The 24,460-nt window shown below is 48.2% G+C and overlaps 1 protein-coding gene and 1 long non-coding RNA gene across 4 annotated transcripts in view; both read left to right on the top strand.

The window, feature by feature from the left end:
- Gas7 (growth arrest-specific 7) overlaps nucleotides 1–24,460 on the top strand; it is a gene marked incomplete at its 5' end in the record, with an annotated part of 244,231 nt that overhangs the window by 67,301 nt on the left and 152,470 nt on the right.
- On the top strand, nucleotides 9,543–24,099 carry LOC106150191. The gene is made up of 3 exons (XR_001236860.1): nucleotides 9,543–9,773; nucleotides 13,174–13,269; nucleotides 23,514–24,099. It is a non-coding gene; the product is annotated as an uncharacterized LOC106150191 (long non-coding RNA).

Genomic DNA, 24,460 nt, shown 5'->3' on the forward strand with positions numbered 1-24,460 from the left:
TAGGTGAAATAATTTCCCCAGTGTCACCAAGCCAGTGAGTAGCAGAGCCAGGGTTTATATTCAGGCCATTTCTTTTCAGAGTCAGAAAGAAAAGGAAGGAAGGAACGAAGGAAGGAAGGAGGGAAGAAAGGAAGGAAGAAAGGAGAGGAAGAAAAGAAAGAGGAAGGAAAGAAGGAAGGAAGGGAGGAAGGAAGAAAGAGAAAAAGAAAATCTGCTGTGTTGCCTGTGTTGACTTCAGATTTGTAATCCTCTTGCTTCAGCTTCCCACGTAGCTGGTGTTATGGGTATATAGTATTCCTAGATCCAGAGCCCAAGTTCTGAACCACTAGCTGCTGTCCCTAGAACGTTCTTTCCTAGCCCATTTGCTATGGTTTGGCCCCCACCAAAAGTGACATTGAAGTTTGATTCCCAGCGCAAGAGTGTTGGGAGTTGGGGGGACCTGAAGAGATAATTACGCTAGGTTGAGGGGACACCACCCTCATGAATGGATTCATGTTTTTCTTGGAGACTGGGTTAGGTCCTGTGGGAGTGGGTTGGATCTCAAGGGACTGATTAGTTACCATGAGCGCAGGCTGGAAGGGCACTTGGTATTTTGGCCTCTTACACGTGCATCTTTATCACTTTTCCATGTGCTCCTGTGGTGTGGTACCATCCTCCATGAGACCCTCAGGGAGCTAAGCAAGTGCTCCTCCTATGCTCTTGGATTTCTACAACTGTATGCTAATATAAACCTCTTTCCTTCATAAATCACCCAGCTGTGGGCATTTTGTCATACCAACATGATGGGCTGAGACACCATCTCCCAAAGAGAAAAATGGAGAACCCCCTCAGTCCCTTCAGCTTGGTTACTTTTCTCATCACAGGTTCATCTGCACACCCACTTTGGGGACCCAGGAGGCCTTTGTTTCCATGTAGCAGTTTTGAAGGGAGGAAATGGGAGAAAGTATGGGAAGGAGAGGAGGGGTCAGGGAAGGCGTGGACCGCTGCCCTTTCTATACATTCCTCCTTCCTCCCCCACAGCTGCCTGTCTGTGAAGCTGGGAGGATGGCCTTCTAGCAGCTCCCCTGAGAATCAGCACTATGCTTTTGAGAGCAGACTTTCCATGAGTGGTTTCAGGATTGAGTCTGGGTCTAATAGAGCCATCTGGGGGCAGACTCAGTAGTAAGAGGGGAAGGAAGAGCAGTGGTGCCCAGCCTTCCACAGCCAGTGTTGTGGTTGCTCTCAAGTCCCTACAATCCACGGGGTGAGGTAAGGCCGGCCGAGAATCTAAAAGCACAGGGAAGAATAGATGGTTGCTGGACCAGCCCTCGGTGGCTGCTCCATCCAGTGGTGGCTGTATCTTCTGGGGGTGCCTCGGACCGGCACAGCACAGCACTGCACACAGCAGCTCAGGTGTGTAACACTTGCACATAGAGAATGCGAGCTTGCGGTCAGAAGCTTGAGGTTCCAAATGAGTTTGGCCTCCCGGTGTGCTTAGGTGTGCCATCCTCCTCTGCTTGTCCTCTGTCCCCAGGCAGCCATGGCCCTGGAGGGAGAGCGGAGTCAGGTATGAGGAGTCAAATCCACCTAGCCAGGTACTCAGGACTGTCTAGCGGGCAGCCTGAAGGGCCCGCCCAGTCTGGCTGGTCCTCTACAGGAGATACTGGGTCTGCAGCCTGGAGGAGACACATTAGTCAAAGGGGCTGTACAGCCAGTAGGTGCCTTGAGACAGTGGCCAGTCAAGGGGTAAGTGTGTCCTCGCAGCTTCTAGAGAAACCACTGTGTTGTGGTGCTGGTAGCCGAAAGGGGAGCAGTGTTCACTCACCCTGGTCACTGTGGAGGGAAGCGGAGGGAGACCTCCACCGAGGTAGACCTGGGACCTTGCCCAGGAATCAGAGACAGTCTGGGGAGGAGCCCGCAGCTCTTGTTTCACGCGTGTTCCATGTCTCCTTGTGGTTGGCGTATCTGCAGGAATCCCAAGAGGCGGAGTTCCTGCTTGCTGTAACCCTTCCATAATTAGTTATCTTAACCTCTGTCTCCCTCAATAAGGGGTCAGCTCCGTGAGAGTGGAGAGGGCCTGGGCCAGGCCCGCGGTGAGCACTCAGTAACCATCAGATGAAGGAATAAATAAATAAAGTGGACAGAAGAGCTAGAAAGATCTTCAACTGTGACCTGAAATGCAATGGGGATGTCTCTGAACTATTTAAAATTGCTACCACCCCCCAGATTCCCCTTACCTTGTTCTAGCCCCTTCTAGCCTTCTTTTTTTTTTTGTACTGGGAATTGAACTCATGACCTCAGGCTTGCCAGGCAAGCGCTTATGCCACTGAGCTATATCTCTGGCCCCTTCTAGCATTCTTTATTGTTGGCGTATTTGTTGTGTGTATTGTCTGCCCTCCCAGCCTGCTCCCATCTCACGCTGGAACACACATGCCTTGAAGGCAAAGAGTTTTTCTTCTATTTTTGCTTGCTGACAAGTCTTAAATACTTAGACTTTAAAATTTTTTTAAATCTTTTGGCAATACTGAGGATGCAACCCGGGGCCTCACACATGCCAGGCAAGTGCTCTATCACTGAGCTACACCCCCAGCCCTCCAGATACCTATAAACAGTGCCTGATAGGCCCTTCATAAAAATTTGTCAAATGACTGGGGAAATGAAAGTGCTGGACAGCACTTAGGTGGTGCCACCTGCCTCTGGGAGTCCCCTTGTGCTGGTGTCCAGGGAGAGGGGAAGATCGACCTCCCCTGAGAGGTGCCCGGATAGTCTGGCCGCCTGCCTGGGCCCTGCACTGTCGTCACAGCCTCCTTGGTTTTGAAGCTGGATTGCCTCAGTACCTCATGGCAGCTCAGAGACAAAAGAGCGCTCCACAATCACCTGGTAGAGCCGTGAGCCACAGGTGCAGGCCCCGAGGTTGACAGGTAGTGAGTGGAGCTGTTCCCAGCTCAGGATTTTGGAGCCTGTGGTCAGACTGCATTCCCGGTTCCCGCCCTGTCCCCACAGCTCCGTTCCCACCCCGTGGGCTGGGAGAATTGGAGGAATGCCTGGTTGAGCAACAGGAGGTTGAGGTGGAATCCCTGTTTACTCAGACTCTATTGTCTTGTCTTGCAACTGGGGACCCCGCTCAGCAGCTTTAATCTGTGGTGGTCGCAGCTGTCTCCACACCTCTTCTTGTTACCCTCAGGGTGAAGTGTGAACCAAATTCTCAGCCCCATGAGTCATGTTTCTAGCTGCACACTTGACGATTCTGCACAGCCTGTTTAAAACTACTCCACGCTTGAGCTCTGCTTCCAGCTCAGGGCCACTGCTGCCCTCCTTAGTTCATAGTATTACAAATCAGTGATTCCAGCCTTTTGTGAAAACTCTCAAAAACTGACTCTTCTTGTCATGTATTTGGGAAAAACAGATTGCTTCTTTTATATACTTTGAAAAAATCCCACCACTCCTCACCTCTCTCACCCCAGGTAGAACCATGGTCACGATCCTGATGTGCTAGGATTACTATGGTTACCTCTTTGGCCCCAGTTTGTTCTTTTTTTTTTTAATACTGGGAATCGAGCTCAGGACCTTGTGCTTGCCGAGCAGACACTTGTGCCATTGAGCTATATCCCTGGCCCTCCAATTTGTTCTTAAATGATGAGGCTGGTCATATCATGCTTCTGATTAGGCCACCTTGATGGCTCCCAGGTTGGTAGAGCCATAGCTGAGGAAGCTCTCGTAGTGGCCCACAAGGTGATCAGAAATGTTCAGAAAAGAAGAATCCATCCATGCTGAGCACATACAGACTTTTTTCCGCTGTCATTATTCCCTAACAATACAGCATAACAACTATTTACACAGTATTGTGTGAATTGTGTTAGGGACTGGAAGTGAGCTAGAGATGATTTAAAGAGCTTGGGTTATACGCAGATACTGCAACACATTGTAAGAGGGATTTGAGCACCTGCGGGTTTTGGTGTCCGAGGGCCATCCTGGAACTAATCCCCCACAGGTACCGAGCGATGGCTGTGTATATGATGTTCGGTACTGTCTGCAGTTTCAAGCCTTCACTGGGGATTTGGGACATGTCTGCTGGCGACAAGAGGAGATAGCTGTTTCGTTTTGTCTGTTTCTTCCAGGTGGTCATCGGCAGATTCTAAGGGACCTAGTTAGTCTCTAAACCCAGCTTCGTTTCATTAGTGTACGATGGAGATGACCTGGAGAAGTGAGTGAGCCTGAGAGAGTTTGCAGGTTGCTCAGCCAGTTCCCAGGGCCTGCAGGTTTCAGGGCTCCTGTTGTTTTACTCCCAGTGGAGTGATCTATCTGGGGGCTCCACTTAAAGGGATAGTGTGCCTCACTGCTCGCAGCAGGTCCTTCCTTGAAACTGACACGGAAGCCAGAGGTTTGGAGTCTTTCATGCTGGAGTAAGTTGGCGAGAAGGTGTGGGGTTCTCTGTAGGGACAAGGCACAGAGAGGCGGAGGGGTCATCTTGTCAAGAGCAGCTTGTGGGGAGGATGGGGTGTTTCTAAGGAGAGGAAGAAGAGATAAGGAACAGCCCTGAGAACAGGTGAAAAGTGGGGCCATTTACTCTGGGCACCTCAGGCTTGGAGACCCCAAGGGAATCCTTGACACACAGCCGAGGAGGCACAGGACAGCTTCTGGGGGTGCAGCTGTGGCTGCAGAAGGTGACCGGTTGGTGGTCGGCAGAGTGAGGAGAGGTTTTGAGGCGCTCCTGAGTTGGGGGAGGTGACATTTTGTCCCCCACTCTCTTTCAGACTGATGAGGTTGCTTTGTGAGGAGCCTACCGCTGAGTTTTTGTACCATGCCACTCGGTTGTACACCCTCAGTCCCGCTGGGGCTCCCCTGCCTGCCTCCCCGCTGGTCCTTCCCTCCACCGGCTGGTGACTCACTCAGCTCTTGTGCAACAGCCTGGCTCTCGATCTCCAAGAAGAGCTGTTTTCCTCCCTGCCGTAAACTCCTCTCCTGATTTATGTCTTTTCATTTGGGTTAATGCTTTCCACATTTAGGTCTGGAGATTAGTGTGTGGCTCATTGCTGCAACCACCGAAACCCCAGTGCCCAGCTTGGTCTGGCGCAGAGGAGGCAGCCAGCCAGAAAGCCACACAGACGGCGGGGGGCAGCTTGGAGCTCTGCCCCCGAGCCTGTCTGGCCTAAAGCTGCCTCAGGCCTGCTGCTCTCCCTGCCCTGAAGGTGGACATGGAGCGGAGAGATAGCCCGCATTTCCAGCTTGCTGGGGGCTCGGTTCCCTGCCAGTTTCCTGTGAAGGGCACGCATCTTGTGATGGTGTGAAGTGGTAATTTCCCTGAGCCTGTGACTTCCCACTGAAGCAGCCTTGTGTCAGGAAGTGATAGGCAGTAGTAGGGTGTAGAAAAATCTATCTTTGTAGTTTTGAAAGCTGTCACATGACACTGTGTGTGTGTGTGTGTGTGTGTGTGTGTGGTGTGGTGTTCCTCTTCCTCTATTTAGAACAATAATATTACCTTTGTTGCTATGGTGTTGTGGGGGTGGCATACTGGAGGCAGCCCTGGTGCAGGCCAGTGCCTGGTGTCCATAGTGACTATCAGAAGGCAACGATGAGACTTGCTTTTATTTTCTTCCCTGGAGTGAGAAGCTGGCAGGGGATCATTCAGTGGTGGTGATGTCTGATTTGCCTTCAAGTGACCACTGTGGTGTCTACCTGAGTCAGAAATAGGACCCTGAAGCTGGGCCTTAGGGTAGGGAGACACATTCCTTGCTTTTTTCCAAAGTTCGATTACAGTCTAAATTAACTGAGGGCCAGGTATCTGGGACTTCCTATTAGATACCCCGAGTGACAAGGAAAGATACACTCTGAGCAAAGCAAGGGAGCCCTGTACTCATGGCATCCTGGAAGCGTAGGGCTGGTGTGCCCCTGACAGATTGTATCATCAGTGGAGAGAAGTGTTTAGGTTGCATTGTAAACTTTTAGTTGTGCCTGGACATAAAATGGGATTGAATCTTGGTGAACCCCATTGTAAGTTGAAAATACCATTATGTCAAAAGTCTGTATATTGTATATGGCCTACCAAGCATTCTAGCTGAGCATCTCAGCACACCCTTGTGTCAGTTTCCCCTTGTGATGGCAGAGTAATTGGGAGCTGGGTCTTGCTTCTGCTGCTGTTGCCTAGCATGAGATAGAGGATCATACTGCCTTTCACTTAGTCTAGAAAAATATCAAAATTCAGAGTTCCAAGTATGATTTGCTCAGAATGCATATCACACTCACACCATGGTAAAGCCAAAAAATCACTGGGCAGATCAGCCTAAGCTGGGGCTTGTCTGTATCTCTTTTGTTCATTTTATACTTAATGAATAAGTAATATATGCTCAGGCTTGATATTTGAAAGTTGCCATAGAACACAAAATGAGAAGTTGGCCTCCCTCCCAGCCCTGTCTTTCCTCTGTCCCTTCTCTTCCCTAGAGACAAACAAGTTACCACTTTCTTGTGGGTGCTTCCAGAAATAATGTGGGGATTTACAAATGTGTGTGTCCTTTCATTTCCCTTAGCTCAAGTATTAATTTCCTCAATACCGGTGTTCCCCCTATTCTCTGCACTTTGCTTCTGCTGCTGTTCATGTTTATTTATGCATTCATTTGTAAGGCTGGGGCTGGAACCCAGAGCCTGAAGCATGCTGGGCAACCAGTGTACCACCAAGCCACATCCCCCAGCCCAACTGCTGCTATTTTTACACTGTATAATATATCTAGGAGTTTAGTTCATAAAGTCCTCCTGTTTGAGGCCTTCCTGACTCATTTCACCAATGGCAGATTGCTTCTGATCTTTTCGCATTACTTCTGCCTGTAGCTGATGAGGATAACCATGAACATCCATATATGTGTCACATGTGGGTGGATGTCTCTTGAAGGGTAAATTCCTGAGGCTGACTGGCTGGACCCTAGACTCTGTGTGTGTAATTTTGATGGGAATGGCCTCATTGCCTCCAACGAGACAGGTTTGGTATACTCTTGAACTAATCTTTGGTATACTCTAATTTTTGGTATACTCTTGCACAGCGGGCGGTGATGTCTATTTTTCCACAGCTTTACCAACTTAGTGTGTTCGGATTTTAAAACTGTGGCTTGGAAAAGTCACAGTTGCGTTTGCTCTCTGTTGGAGTGGTCTACCGTGTCTCCCCCACACTACTGTTGCCTGCCACAGGGCAGCAAGTGGATGGCTCTTGCCTGGGTCCTGACGACCCTTGGGAGCCCTACCCCTTTTTGTCCTCCGTGTGGTTAGTTGTGCCCCTTGAAAGCTGGTGGGTTGTTTGACACACTCTTGGGTCTCAAGGTAGGCCTCCTTTTCAACATCTGAGTATTTTTCCTGCTGATAATGCTGATGTGTTTCCTACATGTGACTCCCTTATCTTTCCCTACTTCCCCCTTTCTAAACTCCATCTGCCCGCCTCGCCCCTGCACAGTCCTAGCTCGTATTTTATAGTGTCCGCTCTGTTTCTTCTGCTTCTTACACTCCAGAGATACAGTCTGTCCAGTGCAAAGCCAGATGCCTCTGGATGCCACTCCTAGCTGTCTCAGGACCCACTCTCAAGAGTGAATTCCAAGGTGGAAAAGGGTGTGGTGTTAGCGTTTCTCTTTCCCTGAGATATTCTGGTCAGGGGCTGCAGGTGGACCTGGAGCTAAGAATGCCTGCAGAGATACCCCAAGCTATTCCATCAAACTTTCTACAAAGATGGAAACATTCTGCACTCCTGCTACTCAACAGAGAGGCCTAGGGAGCACTTGGGACGTGGCTAGAGTGACTGAGTCTTTCGTTTAATTTAATTTGAATTAATATACATTTAAACAACTCTCTGTGCCCCGTGTCTACTATATTGGACCATGTAGTTTTCAGCTGTGCTCTTTAGGATAGGAATAAGAGGAAAAGAGCCCCAGGAGCAGAGGATGTCTGGCCTGGGTTTCCTCTAAGTCAAGATACAACTGCCGTTCTTCCTGAGGGTAGCCAAGCTCAGTGACCTCATTTGGGAACTTATTTTCCCTACTGTAAACATGATTAGGATGAGGCTGCCAAGCCCAAGGAGGATCCACATTCCTACTTGGAAGGTGGGCATCCCTTGAGCAACTTCGATATCCTCTGGTATATATATCATTGGCCCTGAGCTGGGCTTTGCGGACACAGTGACCAAGCAGATTGGCTCTGTCCAAATGAGCATTCGGTGCTGATTTGCAGTACCCGGGTTAAATACAGACACATGACGTCAGTATAAATCGTGACCCTCGGATACCTAGACATTCACCTTGCAGTGTTAGAGATAGCAGGAGAGGCGTGTGAGCTTCCCACTGCTGCTGGGAAAAAGCCACAAACTTAGTGACCAATGCAACACCTTTCTTGACTCGGAGTCCCAAGGATCTGAAGTCTGAAATAAATCTTACGAGGCTAAAAAGTGAAGGCGTGGGTCTGTGCAGGCTCGGGGAAAATACCGTTCCTTTCCTTTTGTATCTGTTGGACGCGTGGCTCATGGTGCCCCATCCTGTGGCTTTTCTCCCTGTTTCCCTTCTTGTACTGGCTTCTTCTCACTTTGACCACCCCCGGCCCTAGCTCTAGGTGTTGAACCTCGGTGTCTTAATCCCTCGGTCCCTGAGACGTGGTACTCCGGCTTCAAGGAGACATTTATTTATTTGTCTCACAGTTTCAGAAGTTGCAATCTGCAATCTTCTGGCTCAAACACAGAACCAGGGTGGTGGAAAGGCCTGCTGAGGAGGCAGGGCTGCTCACTTATAGTGGCCAGGAGGCAGAGAGCGAGGGGAGGAGCCAAGCTGGGAGACCCACCCCTCCAGGTCACTCCTAGAGGCTCACCTCTTCTGACCAGACCCTGCTTCCTGACAGCACACTCACCTGTCCAGCTCAGTGGCGGGATCCACCAGCGAGCACAGTGCCCTCATGAGCCAGTCACCTTCCACACATGAGAACTGGGGGGCACCCCAGGTCTAAACCCCAGGATCTTGCTAAGTTGACCATGCTGAGCTTGAACTTGGGACCTTCCTGCCTCAGCTTCCTGAGTAGAAGGGATTACACGTGTGCCACCCTTGATCTTCCTGTCTTCCTCTTCGAAGGACCCTGGTGATTGCATTTGGGACCTGCCTGTTAACCCAGTGTAACTCCCCATGTCAGATCCCTAATTTAATGCACCTCATGAAAGTCCCTTTTGCCAAATAAGGTAACATTTATAGCTTCTGGTCATTAAGATGTGGATGTGTTTGGGGTGCATTCTTCACGCATCACAGACAGTACTTTTCAGTAATTGAAGAAGAGCAAGTTCATGCGAGAGAAAGTTATGAACCAGACCGTCGCTCCCTGTTTCTGGGTTAGTGGTCCTGGGCAGAAGCTGTCCACTCACGTTGAAGGACGGATGTTCTCAAACAGTGGCTGATGTTCTACAACAGTGGTTCTCAAATTTGCTGAGCGTCAGAATCACCTAGGGAACATGGGAAACTTGGAAAGGCCCCAGACTCCAGGGAGCCTGGACCTGTGTGTTCTCTGTTAGCTCTCCAGGAGATTCTGATCCTCAGTGAAGTTTGAGAACTGTTGCTGTTAAGTGCGCTCTCAGGGGTGATCTGTGCATCTGCGTGTGGGCGGCGAGTTAGTGTGAAAGCCAGGCTGCAGACAGGAAGTAATGGGGGAGGATCCAAGGAGGGGCCAGTGTCTGCAGAGGTGCTGCCACCTGAACCACACCTGGAAGGCTGGAGGAGGTGTGGCTTCGCCGAGAGAGAAGTAGGGCAAGTGCTCAAAGCCGAGGGAAAGGTCTTACCAGCAGCGCCAAGGTAAGCATGCCACCTTTGGGGACATGGAGGCCATTTGGGACAAGAAGACCTAGATGCAGGGAACTGATCTGACAAGATGAATGTTACCAGGAGTGACCTGCTAATGTTTGCACAGGTGACTAGCGAGAAGAGGTAGTGTTCTGCATGTGGCACTGTTGGGGTGGAGTGAGGGAGGCCACACTCGGTGGCAGGAGCAGTGAGAAAACAGTTGATGGCTGTGAGAGATTCAGGAGGAAATACAAACAGGACACGGGTCTAACAATCCATCAACACACAAGGAGCAGAGTGTGTCAGGCAGCTTGCTCCGTGGGCGCAGGCCGAGGAGTTGGAATGCAGTGGTGAGTAAGATCAAGTTCCCAAATCTCCTAAGTATGCTTTGGGGTGGGGTGGCATAGCGTGGCAGGGTTAGGCAATAAGCAATAAACACAAATAAACAAGAAAAGCATTAGCTGGTGGTAAGTGCTCTGGAGGGTTCCCAGGCTCTTGGGATTGGGAGTGACTGGGTGGCTTCTTTAGAGTGAGTGCCCAGGAAAGGCCTCGCTGAGCAGGTGACATTTAAGCAGATGTCTGGATGCCGGGGAGGAGCTGGCCATGGGAAGAGACGGGACAGCGCTGAAGGCAGAGATGCTAGTAGTAGAAGTGCATAAGGCAGCATTGAATTTGCTTTATGCAAGGAACTGGAGCAGTGTGGTCCAAGAGGACTTCAGCCCTGATGAAAATGTTCTCTGTGCGTGATCCAGCGTGCAGCCTCTGGCCCCGTGTAGCTGTTGAGCACTTGCACTGGGGCTGGTGAAATGGAAAAACTGACATTTTATATTTCGAGTTTGAATTAGTTTTAACTTTAAATAGCTGCATGTGCCTACCATCTCCTGTGTCCGATAGCACAGAGCTAGATGTAGATTTCATTGCTTGTTGAGTTGGGGTAAATAGTTTGGATATTTATTCTTAAGAGTAGTATAGTCTTTGGATGATGTTAGCTTGAAGGTTAGTATGATCTGATTGAATTTTGTGGGGTTTTTTTTTGTGTGTTTTTATTTTTTTTTTGTTGTTGTTGCTGGGGAGTAGAGTGGAAAATGGAGTCTCACTTTAATGCGTAAGCTTGCCTCAGACTTTCTGGGCCCACAACATTCTCCTGCCTCAGCCTCACCAAGTAGTGCGATTATAGGTCCACTGTGTCCAAGTCTCAGTTTTTTTTTTTTTTTTTTTTTTTTGGTACCAAGAATCAAACTCAGGACCTTGTGCTTGCCAGGCAGGCACTTGTACCACTGAGCTATATCCCCAGCTCGGTTCTCAGATTAATGTTTTACAATTTTACTTTGGCTGCCATGTGGAGAATGAATTGTAGGGGATGAAAAGTAGAACCGGGAGATTATAATCATATCAAAGAATGTTGATGGTGCCTTGGGAGTGGGGTGACAGCCCTGGAAAGGAGAAATGTGGATGGGTATTGGATAAGTTCCAGAGATAGACATGACAGGCGTTTGAGGGAATTGGATATGTAAGGGAGGAGGACTTGATGATCCTAGATTTGGAACTTAAGAAACAGGATGGGTATTTATTAAATCAGGGCATGGAGAGCAGGTTTTGCTTTGTTTCAGGAAAACAAGTGCTTTGTTAGCTTTGTTAGATTCCTCCTGAGCATTCATGTAGATGTGAGAAGAAACCAGGTGGCCATGGGTCTGGAGAACTGGGAAAGGTCAGGACTGAGGAACAGAAGATGTACAAAGCTCTGAGTCAGGGGAGGTCATCAAAGATTGTGAGTAGGTAGAAAAGGAGGAGAGAGCCCAGGGGCCCTGTGACATAAGGTGAAGCCCAGGAGTAAGTTCCAGAGAGGAAACTACTTGAGAAAACACATAAGATGCCCCAGAAGACAAGAGAAGTCATGGTTTCCAGAGTGAAGAAATGTTGAAGGCTACTGGCTGGCCTGGGACACTACAAGTGTCCTTGAATTTAGGGACAACATGGAGGCCAGTCATTGAATCACTGAGGAGACCAGGCTCAGTGGAGCGTGTAGGAGAGAATTAGAGGTGAGAAAGTGGAAGCCATGACTACTTGGAATACATTTGGTGAATTTTTTTTTTTTGCTGCGAGCAACAGCAAAGGAATAAGACAGGATCTGAAAGACTGGGATTCAAGGGTATATATGTTTCTGTGATTTTTTGAAAAGGTGTTATATACAGATAGGTTGAAAGCAGATAGGTGGCTTTGTTTGGTTGGTTTCTGTTTTGTCCTGTGGCACCATGGGTGGACCAGAGGGCCTCACGCATGCCAGGCACACCCCAAGCCCTGGTTGGTCACCTTAGGAGGAGGCCACTCTAGCCACTGTGATGAGAGAGAAGCTGAGAGTCTAGGTGCTCAGTGGGTAGAATGGAATCTGAGCAGTAGGTCAAGAAGCAGTTACTGTTGGGGTGTTGCTGTCTTTCTAAGTGAGGGATTAGGCAAAGGTATCACATGAAATGATTGTTTTGAAAAACGAAAAACAAACCCACTGGGTAACTGTAATTGCTAGGTGGCTTGAACCATGTTTCTCAAACTTGAATCTGTACATGAATCACGGGGGATTTGTTAAAATGCAGTCTGCGTTTCTGACCAGCTCCCAAGTGGTGCAGCTGAACCCTGAGCCCCACTTTGAGCAGCCAGACTTCACAGCACTTCTTCAGAAGACACCTACTTCCTAACATGGTGTCCAAGATACGTCTTGTTATTGGCTCAGTTACTTGCATGTAGGGCAGAGTAGCAGGTGTTGGGTGTCTACTTGAGATTTGTGACCATCCATTTAAAGCAGGTCTTCTCAATACTAGAAGTGCCTAGGGAAACCTGTGATTGTTGTGGGATGGATCTTAGGTACTCTACTTTTTGAAAGCTTCCCTGGAGATTCTGATGTTCACTCAAGTGTGAGAAGCAGTGTTTAAAATACCAGGTCAAAGGGACAGGTAGGGGAGTAGATGGCCAAGATGGGGTGGAGGCAAGGCTTTTGTCTAGCATGTGGGCTCCTGCCTGTAAACAAATTGAGTGACTTGAAGTCAGCATTCCATGGTCATTCTAGCTGCTCAGTCTTGTGTAGTCCCACCGAAGAGATGTGGTATCAGCAGGGTCAGTCTGCTCACCAGACTGCCCTCTGGATCTTCACACATTCTAAGATGACCCTAGAAGCACAGTCAGAGCTTCTTGGGACATCTGGTCTACTGTATGCATAAGATCATGAAGGAAGGGAACATTCAAACCTGGGGAGGAGGATGTTCATATGGTTCTGCCAGTCCTAGGTCCCTTAGAAAATTGCAAAGAAGGCAGTGCAGAGGGTAGGGTCTCTTGAACATGCAGTCTGGTCAGGAGCAGGGCTAGAACAGTAATATTGGAAACTTGAAGGTCAGTTTGTAAAATCAGTTTGTATCTTACTCAGTTGCCAAAACTCATGAAGTCAAGGGCTAACACCTTGCAAGAAATGTGCAGGAGTATCTGGAAGAGTGGGTGCTGGCTGTAACACGGAGGAGTTATGGTAAGTCTACTGGCCCTTGGTTTTAAATGGTAGCAGCCCAAAGCCAAAATGGCTCAATAACAGCAACAACAAAAATGTGCGGGATAGCTGGGCGTAGTGGCCCACACCTGCAATCCGAAAAGTCTGGGAGGCTGAAGTGGGACCAGCCCAGGCAATTTAGTGACTTTGCAGGAGCCTGTTTCAAAATAAAATGAATAAAAAAGGGAGGTAGCTCAATGCAAAGGCCCTGTGTTCAGTCCCCAGTACACACACAAACACATACACACACACACACACACACACACAAACACACACATACACTCAAATGAAATGAAAGAAAAAAATAAAACAGACTAGTGTGGGCAAAGGTATTTATTGACCCTCATAAGTGAAAAGCCACAGGTATGTCTATAGACTTGACTTCTTCTAGGGATGTGGTCGGTAGCCTCAAAAATGACCCCCAATGATTCTTGCCTCCTGCATGCTAGACATACCCCAAGCCCTGGTAGGTCCTTTGTGTAATCCATTCCTCTAGAGTGTAGGCAGGAGTTGGTGATTTGCTTATAACCACAGAAGTGGTGAGGTGGCACTTCTGAGCAAGATTACGAAATGGTCCTTGTGTCCCTTTGGTGGTGCATGCCTGTAGTTCCAGCTACTTAAGAAGTTGAAGCAGGAGAAATATTTGAACTCAGGAATTCTAGTCCAGCCTGGGAAATATAGTAAGATGCGTTTCAACCCCACTTTCAATTCTTTTTGAGCTGGGCATAATACTGTACTGTATGCTTGCAGTTCTAGCTACTCTGGATGCTGAAGCAGAAAGATCACTTGAGCTCAGGAGTGGCAACATAGTGAGAGCCCCATCTCAAAAAAATAGCCCTTGTTCCTTCTCGTTTGCCTTCCTGCCTGCTTCCATATTGTGAGCTGTCCTAGGGAGATTCTCATGCAGCAAGAAACTAGTGCTTCAGCAGCCACCAGGGGCTAAGGTCTGTCAGCAGCCACCTCAGTGGGCTTGGAAGCAGATTCTCCTCCCATGGAGCTTTGCGGGGCTGCAGCCCTGGCTGCCATCTTGAATGCAGTCCTGTGAGAGACCTGAGTAAGAATCCAGGTCTGGGAAAGCCGCCCAGACACCTGGTCCCAGAAACTGAGATGGAAACAACTTGTTAAGCCATTAGGTTTTGGGCTAATTTGTTATGTAGCAATAAATGGCTAATAGAAGAGGCAAAGATGGCATCATCAGAGGTTTTCGTCTCTTGGCTTTTAGTTTAGAAGCATATTTAGAAAGATTCTAAAACCTATCAGTAATTTGAAAGGGAGGAAGAAAGGAAGGAGAGAAAAAAGAGACCACAAAGGAAAAGAAAGAGAAAGAAAGGTAAAAGCACAAAAGGAAGCAAGAAACTCACTTGGCACATTTCAAGTGGAGCTGAGGTGGCATGGTTAGGAGGTGGGGTCAGCCTGATCCTCACTCCTAGGACTGCGGAAGAAGCAAGAGTGCTACCCAACCGGAAGTCAGAGCTGGTTTATTGCAGGAAGGAAAATGGTAACTGGTGAGCTGTGAAGCTAGTGGAACCCTTGATAGTCACTTGGGTCAGGTCTTAGGCAGGGAAGGAAGCTGAACAGTCAGTGTCACAGGAGAGGGAGAAGTCTCCAGGAGCGGAAGGAGAACTTGGGAGGAGACCAGCAGCACGAGGGCTGAGGAAAAGGCCCCCGGAAGTGGTGTTCAGTGTGCGTGTGTGTGAGAGAGTGCTTGTGGTGGTATCCATGTGGATATTAGGAAGGAAGAAAGAGGAAGAAACCAAAGCAGACAGGTACAGACCATTAAGTGTCTGATACAAGTGTTTGATCCTGTGTGCTAAGCAGGACACAAAGTTGCCTGGCAGGCCAGAAATACAATGAAATCACCCACAAAATATCCAGGTTGAAAGGAACTGTATACACTTCTCATTTCAACTCTCCTTTAAACCCAAACCACTCTGTCAAGTCCCTTTAGCCCAGTTTCCATTTCCTCCTCGGGAGCCTTTAGAACTCCTAACAAGGAAGGGACTAGAGGGATTTCAACCTCCCCATTTCTCTCCTTCCATTCTTGATCTCCTATGTCGATGCTAAGGAGCTGGACCAATAAGCTCCAGTACTGCTCAGACTCAGCAGGAGGGGAGAGTCCTGCCCTGCAGTCTCCCCATTTTATGCTGTGGAGTAAGAGATGGAGCCTGATGCAGAGTCCAGTGAGACTGAGAGGAAATTGACTAATGGAGCTCACAGGTTTGGGGTGTGTTAGGTTGGCAAGCGTGTAACTAGGTGGCCTGAGCAAGGGAATCTAAGGACTGGCACGCTGAGCACCAAGAAGCCCCAGATGGAAGAGCATTGCTTCTTCCATGGTGTACCTAGGGTGACTCATCTCACAAGGCCCTGGAGAGTCAGGGTCCTATTCACATGGAACTATTGTGTGTAGATGTCTTTGCATTGCTGTAAGTGGCTATGCCCTGCTGGGGATGGGTCTCTTGCCCACTGTGTAGTGTGCCTCATCTGTTGTATCCAGTGTCTGTCCTAACCCCTACAAAAAATACGTTGTGGTGGTGGGATATTAAGAAGCACATTTGTCTGTCATCCCAGCTAATCAGGAGGCTGAGGCAGGCAGACCGTGAGTTTGAGACCAGTCTAGGCAACTTAGCAGGACTTTGTCTCAAAATAAAAATTAAAAAAAGAAAAAAGTCTGGGGATGTAATTTAGTGGTAGAGCACTTGCCAAGGCCCTGGGTTCAACGCCAGCACTACACAGACACACACACACACACACACACACACACACACACACAAAGCTCAATTCATTCTCTCTTCCCTTCCAGTATCTCTAGTGCAGGGGTAGGCAGCTAACTTTGGCCACAGACAGGGGAAAGGGCAGTGGAAAGATCACTTAGCACTGTGACCGTATTTAAACTTCTTCCTGGAGAGAGAGGCTTGTAAGGTCTCTGCCTGCTTGGATGGCAGCCAGCCGCAGGCAAAGCTGCAGACCTCAGCGTTGCTGGTGGATGCCTGGCTGAGCCATGTGGAACCTGTTCTGGAGCTTCAGCTCCAGAGGAACACGTAGAGCTCTGCGCTGGGCCAGTGGAGCAAGTGCTGTTTGGTAAACAAGGGCAGGGTTGGGTGGGTGTGTCCCCTCCTCCCTCTGCACTTGCTTGACTCATAGGGTGCACTCCCAGCAGATCATCAAATCCAGCAGCCTTGTTTCACAAGAGGATGAAGAGACAAGGCTTAGAGAAAGAAGGTCTTGGAATTGGTTAATGGGGAGGTGGGCATCAGGCTTCCATCTCTTGCCTCCACACTTGGCCACTCAGTTAACTGAGTTTGATTATCTGTGTTCAGCAGGAGATGGGTGAGTGTCTGGCTGACTCTTGCCCCACCTGCTATCCCTGTCATGCCTGCTACAAGGTATAATCCTGCCTTATTCCCTTCTTCTACCCTCTGGGCCACTGGGACAAGAAGGCCTGGTGCACCCGTGGCAAACAAAGGCTCCTTTTCTGCGTGGTGCCTGGGTCACCCCAAGCCACCGTCACCTTACGTCCTACTGTTCTTTCTATGTGGTGAGTGCAGAATAAACATCTGGGCGCAAAGGTCACTAAGGGGCAGCTGTCACTAAAGCTGCCACCTGTGTGCAGGTATGGGGGCAGTTGTGGCTAGAAGTGACTTTGACATCAGTCAAACCTCCTGTTTTCGTGGGCAGTCAGCGACCGCACTCCTCACGCACCCCTTATGGCCCAGATCATTCTTCATTCCATGTCCTCTGGTTGTCCAGACACCCTTGGGAGTTTTCTGGGGAGAAGAAGGAGGGACAGGATGCAGTGGACAGGTACAGTGGGTGGACCAGGAGTTTGGGGGCACCTCGGGGTCTTTCACACAAAAGGAGTCCCCTTGTATTTTTTTACCCTCCCCCTGTGGCCTGGCCGGTATATCTTTGGAGTGCTTGCCTATAGATCTCAAATGAAAACATGGAACCCTAATGGGTTTTTACGGTTTGGAGGCCATGGGTTTGTTAAAGCAGTGAAGCCTGGAAGGGAGCCCACAGAGCTCCTGGAGGCCCTGGCTTAGGACTTGAACCTGTGCCCCTTGAGAGTATCACCTGGCTGACACAGCCCATGTGTTCTGATTGTCTTGGTTTTCGGAGGCAAACTGTATGCCTCAGGTCCTCTCCTTGGTGCCGCTGTTCATCTTTGCCCCAGGAACATGGCCATGTTTAAAGTCTGTATGTGGCAGTGCCCCGAGGGACCAAGAAGCCCCAGATGGGAGAGCATTGCTTCTTCTGTGCCGTCTTCCTCCCTCGCAGTTGCAGAAGTATGGAGTGACCTCCTGGGTAAGCTCCAGAGATGACTGGCAGTGGCCCCAACCACTGCCATTGTAGCCCGCAGTCTTACTGGGGGAGACCAGTTGAAAACAGCCAGCTGGGGTAAGTGAGTTCAGGGTGTTATGCTCAGAGGGTGGAGACTTCACAGAGCAGGAGGCCCTAAAAGAAAGAACAGGGTTCCCAGAGCCCAGAGAGGGGAGGCAGCCCACACTGAGGGCTTAGCCTGAGCTGAGGCGCAGAGGTGTCAGAGGAATGCGTGGGGATGAAATAAGGCAGCTTGCTAGAGTGTTTTTGTTGCTATTTGTTCAGTCTCTGACTTAGAAGCTGTCCGGCCTGGCATAGGTTTAGGTCAGCTTGAGAGGATGAGCGGGGAGTTGAAGCCTTTGATGGGATCCTTTCTAATGCAAATATTGGAAAACCAGCTCTGTACGGTTTAAGCAGAAAAGGGAGTGTTTGGGACTCTGGTAAGGGATCCATAGACCATGTGGCTATTGGATGCATTTCAATGATGGTATGCAGTGTTCTATCTCACTTGAGCTGCATCAGCCCCCACCCCCATTAGACAGCCTTCAGGTTGAAGATTGACAACTCCAGACTGGCTTCTTTTCTGCTTGAGGCCTCAGCGAAAGAGAGCTGCTCTCCCCATAAAGTCCCAAGGTTAAATCCCATTGGCTTGGGTGACCCTTGGGAATCAGCTGCTGTAGGTGAGGGGTGGAGTGGGCCCATTGGTTGAGCAATGGGCTCTAGCCTTGGGTCAGAAGTCTGAGCCGTGTAATCTATACCTGCGAATAGAGAAGTGAGGCTCTCCATAGGAAAATGGGGTGCCATCGCTATAGGAGGGATATAGGGGAGTGTTAAGGAGGAGAAAGCAACAGATTGACTGCTGGTTCAGCAAAAGTGTTGTAGGTCTTTGCAGGAGCTGGGGTTGTGGTTGCATGCATTGTGAAGCCCATCATCACAGGTCAATCAAATGGACCCCTTTTGGCCAACAGAAGAGGGGCTGTTTAGTGTTAGGGGGATTCATGTGTGTGGGACTAAAGCTGGAGAGATTTTGGCTGTTGAATAGAGAGGACTTCCTTGGGAAGTGGTTGACTGTAGGAAACTTGATAAATAGAAGAACAAAGATTTGAGCTTCGGTTTGGGCTTCTAGGGGCTGTATATATGGAAGACTGTATATATATGTGGCAAATAGAATTTTGGTTTGGATGTATGGAATCTGTGGTGTCAGTGGGTTATGATTCTCAGATCGAATGTAGTTTATGAAACTGTCAGGGTCTTCACGCAGACTTGAGGGTGACCTTAGGGATGCCAGAAAAGGAGCAGATGAGGAACCTTGGTGAGAATTAGGGGTGTGGAGCACACACTTGGATGCACTGGAACAGGATGAGGATGAGGATGAGCAGGAAGCAGAGGGAGGAGGGTACTTTGCAGAACCCTTCGTCTTCCAAACGAAGAGAGCACGTGTGAGGGGTTTGTGCTGCAGAGAGGAGCTGGGACACGTGGACAGAGGTATCACAGTGACAGTGCTGGGTTCCATTTGCCAGAGCCACCCTACTGTCTATTCAGAGGATGCCTTTTACTGTAAATAAACTGTAACTGCAGAAACTGGACTTAAGGCAGTCTTCATAGCAGCGTAGTTCATAATAGCAACAAGATAGAAACAACCCAGTCACCCATGAGCAGCATAATGGAGAAATAAATTATGTTCTGCTCACACAGTGGGATCCTAGTCAGTGAAAAAAAAAAAACCAAAAAACAGAAAAACATAGAAATCAGAAGTGCACACAGTCACACAGATCAGTCTTACAGGTTATTGAGAGAAAGAAGCAAAACTAAAAAATCCCAGGATGGCTAAATTAAGATAAAGCTCAAAAACATGCAAAATTGAAACTTATTGTATTTAGGGTTATATACATAAGAGATAAAACTGATTTTAGGAAAGTCAGGACAGCATTTAGTTCTGCGATGGAAAAATTAAGTGTTTATACTTATTTACCTACTTATTTATATTTTGTACAGTTTGGGGGTGTGTATTATATTGTCTAATAGGAGAAAGTTCTAAAAACACACCAGGAAACACTAATATATATCAGTAGCTTATGTGCAGGTGTAATTACACTCTTACACTCCTCAAACTTGTCACCACAGTCTCCACAACAGGATTGTACAGCAGGTACTCCTATCATCCTGTGCATATGAAACCAAGGCACAGAGATGTTAAGTAGTTTGCCCAGAGTCACACAGCCAGAGAGTAGTACCGCTGGAACTTGAACCGAGGTGGTGTGGTTGCAGAGCCCTGCTCTTAAGATTGAGAAGATGATTTTGCATGTGGCCTTCTTGGGGTCCCAGGTGATCTTGGAGGACAGATCAGCTGAGTGGCTGGAGGTCAAAGCCACACTGGCAGAAATGGAGATGAAGGAAAATAAGGCAGCAGTCTGGGAGACTGAGGTAGGAGGACCGCAGGTTTGACCCCAGCTGGGGAAACTGATTTAGTGAGACCCTGTCTCACAATAAAAGAGTTTTTAAAAGGATGGGGATATAGTTCAGTGTGAAGGCCAATCCCCAATACTGCCAAAAAGAAGAAAGACAAAAAAAAAAAAAAAGAAAAAAGAAAAGCACACACGAGGTGACAAACGGCATCTTCTGCATCTTGCTATGCCCAGATGGTGCTCACAAAGCCCTTTAACTCGCTATTTTATCAAATTCTGTTCATGTCGACAGGAGGTAGGTTTTTAGCATCCCCATTAAAAAGATCTGGACAGCTCCCGTGGCTGGCCCAAGCGCAGAGCTAGGATACTATTCGGACCCAGAGCTCTGAGCTTACGCTTGTAAAACTTGAATTCTTACAACTTTGTGTCAGTGTTGTGACCTCGAGCTCCCTGGCAGCCGAGCCCCTGTCGTTTAGGAGTGACCCAGCTGTGCATTCAGTGAGATGCCAGGTGCATTATCCCCACTTGGAAGGTGGGTACAGGCAGGATGTTGCAGTGCAGTGCCTGCCAGGACTGGCTTGAGTGTCTGGGAAGCAAGAGCTGCCGATCTTGGAGTCATTGCCTTAGGTCAGTGATTAGCAACCTGCAACCCCAGCTCCCTGGGTCGTAGTCTTCTTGCGTCCCTGGCTGCTGTTTTAGGCTCCCTTCTCTGGCTTGGAAGAGGGATGGGGCTGCAGCGGTCTCACACGTGCCCTCCACTTCGTGCGTGGGCCAAGGCTGTGCTCTCTTTTCTCTGCTTCCTGTGCCAGAATGGGATCTTGATGGGCCTTTTCTAAGACAGCACTGACTGCCCTCCAAGTTTAGGGGAGTCACTGGACAGCATAGGGTATAAGTGAGAGGTTGTAATCACTTGCTCAAATACATAATAATTGGTGGAAAAGAAGGCATCATTTAACATCAAATCTTAGCAACAGCTATATTTGTGTAAGGAACACAGAGAAGGCTTGGGAGAAATGCACTACAATTCCAACCGTGGATTATAGGTGTTTGATCTCCGCTTTTCCCTTTTTAATCTTTTTTTCTCTTGTAACAACCACTTCTAAGATTGCCCTTCAGGACCTGTAGACATGGGACTTTTCTCTGAGGAAGGACAATGTCCATTGCAGAGTTTTCAGTTGGGGTGTGACATAGTTTTTTTTCTTTTAACTGAAGTAAAATTCACTTAACACACAATTAATCTTTTGTCCCGGCACTCTGGAAGACTGCGGCAGGAGGACTGCATGTTTGAGCCCTACCTGGGCAACATAGCAATTTAGTAAGAGATCCTGTCTCAAAATTAAAAATGAAAGATTTAATAAAGGACTAGAGATAGCTCAGTGGCAAGGTCCTAGGTTCCATCCCTGATACTGAGACTTACTTCAAATTGAGGGCTCAAAGAGCCTATGAAATTTATCTTTAAAGACTGAAAAAACCCCACTCTGTTCTTTAAACCTTTAGGAGGAATGTCTTTTGATTTTAGATGGGAATGGTTGTACTTCCCCTGAAAAGGTGGCTTAATTTATCGTGAGGACACTGAGAGGACTTTCTTGTTTTGTGCTAGCTGTGATGTTTTTTGCCAAATTTGAGACCCACATCTTATGTGGAAGATTGGAATAAGGAGGCCGTAACTCATCCAGTCCTCATCTTTTTAATTTTTCCTTTTTTTGAGACCGGGTATGCCTGTGTAGTGCAGACTGGTCTTGAACTCGCTTATGTAACCCAGGCTGGTCTCAAACTCACAGCAGTCCTCCTGCCTCAGCCTTCCGAGTGTTGGAATTACAGGAGTGTGCCACCATGCTTGGTTTTTTTTTTTTTTTTTTTTTCTCTTCGCTTAATTTTGAACTCTGGGTGGTTGGATTAGGGGAGACATAGCATAGAACTGTCCTCTGATTGCCTGTCTAATCTTTTTTTTTCTTTTGGTGGTGCTGGGGATCGAACCCAGTGCCTTGTGCATGCAAGGCAAGCACTCTACCACTGAGCCACATGCCCAGCCCCCTCCTGTCTAATCCTAATAGTTTCAGAGATGCTGGGTTTTGGTCTGAGCCCTCCTCACCTACCTGCCGTTCCCTACCCAGATTTAGGACCTGTGAATTTAATCCCTGCCCTGAGCTTTGTGTGCACTCTGCATTTCCCCTTCCCTTCCAGCATGGGAAGCAAGCAGTCCAGAAATAGGGCAGCATGGCAGCATGCCCCGCGTAATTAAGGATGATTTATTTCCCTGTTAAAGACACCAGGCTGTGTGAGGTTTTACTTTGAGTCCATTCAGATCTCTGAGCTGAGGCTTGTAAACAGATGCCCAGTGATTAGTGCCGCGTGGAGTCACCTCTCTAGCCCTGACCTGCACGGTGTAAGGAGAACCAGGGAGTGGCCAAGGCACGTTATGTGGGGACTCTGGATCCCCTTTTTCTGAACGCTTTGTTAGCTGGGTGTGGGATGCACACCTGTAATCGCAACATCCTGGAGGCAGAGGCAGGAGGATTGCTATGAGTTCAAGACCAGGACTATATAGTGAGTGCAAGGCCAGCCTGCGCTATAGCAAGATCCTATCTCAAACAAAACAAAACAAAACAAAACATCCAAATAAATAAATAAATACCATTGTCGCCTGTGCTTTGAGACTGAGAGAGTGGGATGTTAGAGCAAGGAGGAGGGTGCCCGGGGCCAGGCCACTTGCGGTCTTCTCCCCACTGCTAGCTACTGATCCATAGCTCCTGAAACCTCCTCACAGCCCGTCTCTTTGTGGCCCTACCAGAGCCACAGGTGTGCTAGCTGGCTTATTCATCTCTGTGTTTTTCAAAGTGTCAATTGCATTTTCTCCCTTTTTAGAGTTGTTAAAATCACTAGTCCAAAAAACCAGAAATCCAAAAATGTTCCACAAGCTGAACATTGTCATGCACCAGCGTGATGTCGCAAGTAGAAAATTCCACACCATGAAACTTAGTTTCGTGTACAAAGTATTGGGAGTATTGTATCAAATTACCTTCAGGCTGTTTGCATATGATATGTGTTAAACATAAATGAATTTCATGTTTAGACTTGTTTAGGGTCCCCAAGATATATCTTGTTACATGTATGCAAATATTTGAAAATCTGAAAAAAATCCAAAGTCTAAAACACTTTTTGCAAGCATTTTGGATAGTCAACCTATATATACTGAAATTATGTGTTGCACCCCAATGTACATTTGAGGGAGCGTGGGTCTGCTCTGGTTGATGCCAGGGTGGGTGTCCAGAGACCCTCTTTGCTGCCTTCTCCACTCCAGGGTACACAGGCTGTGCCTCCTTCCCAAGTTTAACACCTCAAAAACTCGATAGGTGTCCTTATTTCCAGTTTTTTAAAATGGGGGATTCTTAGAGACCGTGGGGTTTTAGTGCCTTAGAATTCATCACTGCTTTCTTTTCTCTTTGATACATAGGTCCAAAATATTAATAGTTCCTCAGGACTCTGTTGTGGTCTGTATTTCAGGGCCCAGTGGTTGCAGCCTGGCTGTGTTGCAGCCGGTCCTTGGTAATAAGGAAGACGCGCAGCCTACAGAAAGTGTTCACAGTTGGCTTGCTCCCTCAGTGACTCTGCCTTTCCTGACTGGCACGCAGGAGTGTCTGCTGAGCTCCTTTAGAAACACAGGCACACGGAAAACTTGGCCTCTGTGTCCCAGAAGCTTACAAGCTCTTTGCTGAGCTAGGACAAAGCACATCCCATCCTCCAGAGTAAGACCTCCCATGATAAATGCTGTTGTGAATTATCCTCAGAAGAAAATCCTGATGCAGTTCTTCATCAGTTATCTTATCTTCAGGAAGGGGAATTGATGCACTGGGCTGTGCGAGGCAGGCTGCGTTGACCTCACTCTGAAACCTGGCCAGTGGGCAATCCCTTTACTTTCACTCCCTCTCTGATAATCTTTAGGTTTTCCCCTGCGCATACCTGAGGTTGTTTTGTTGTTTTTGGTTGTTCATTTTATTAATTCCTGAGTTACTGATTGGTAGCACAGGTTTTGCCTTTCCTTGGAAGGGAAAAAAAATACTATTTCATGTAAGCTCTGGATTTCATGGACTCTTACAGTATCTGATCTGCCAATGTCCAATAAAAGTCTTTTGAGAAATTGACAGAATCATTCAGTAATGTAGGAGGCTTCCAGGTTGGTCTGCTGGGACCGCACAGCGTCTGGACCTCTTTCTCTTGGAGGGAACACTGGATGCTTTGGCATCTGCACCGTGGCTCTTACGGCCCCTACTTTGGCTCTCTTCTGAGTCCTTAACTACCCAGAATGCACTTGTAGCAGATGGCTCTGTAGGGAGTCTGGCTAGGACTCCTTTGCTCTATCTACTTCGGTGATGTGTGACTGGGCCTAAGTGAGTCTGAGATTGTACCGAGCCCACACCAGGACCTGTGGATTATTCTTCCAGCAGGAGTAT

Source organism: Chinchilla lanigera, unplaced genomic scaffold, assembly GCF_000276665.1.
Source record: "Chinchilla lanigera isolate Chin_1 unplaced genomic scaffold, ChiLan1.0 scaffold00066, whole genome shotgun sequence".
Lineage (NCBI taxonomy): Eukaryota > Metazoa > Chordata > Mammalia > Rodentia > Chinchillidae > Chinchilla > Chinchilla lanigera.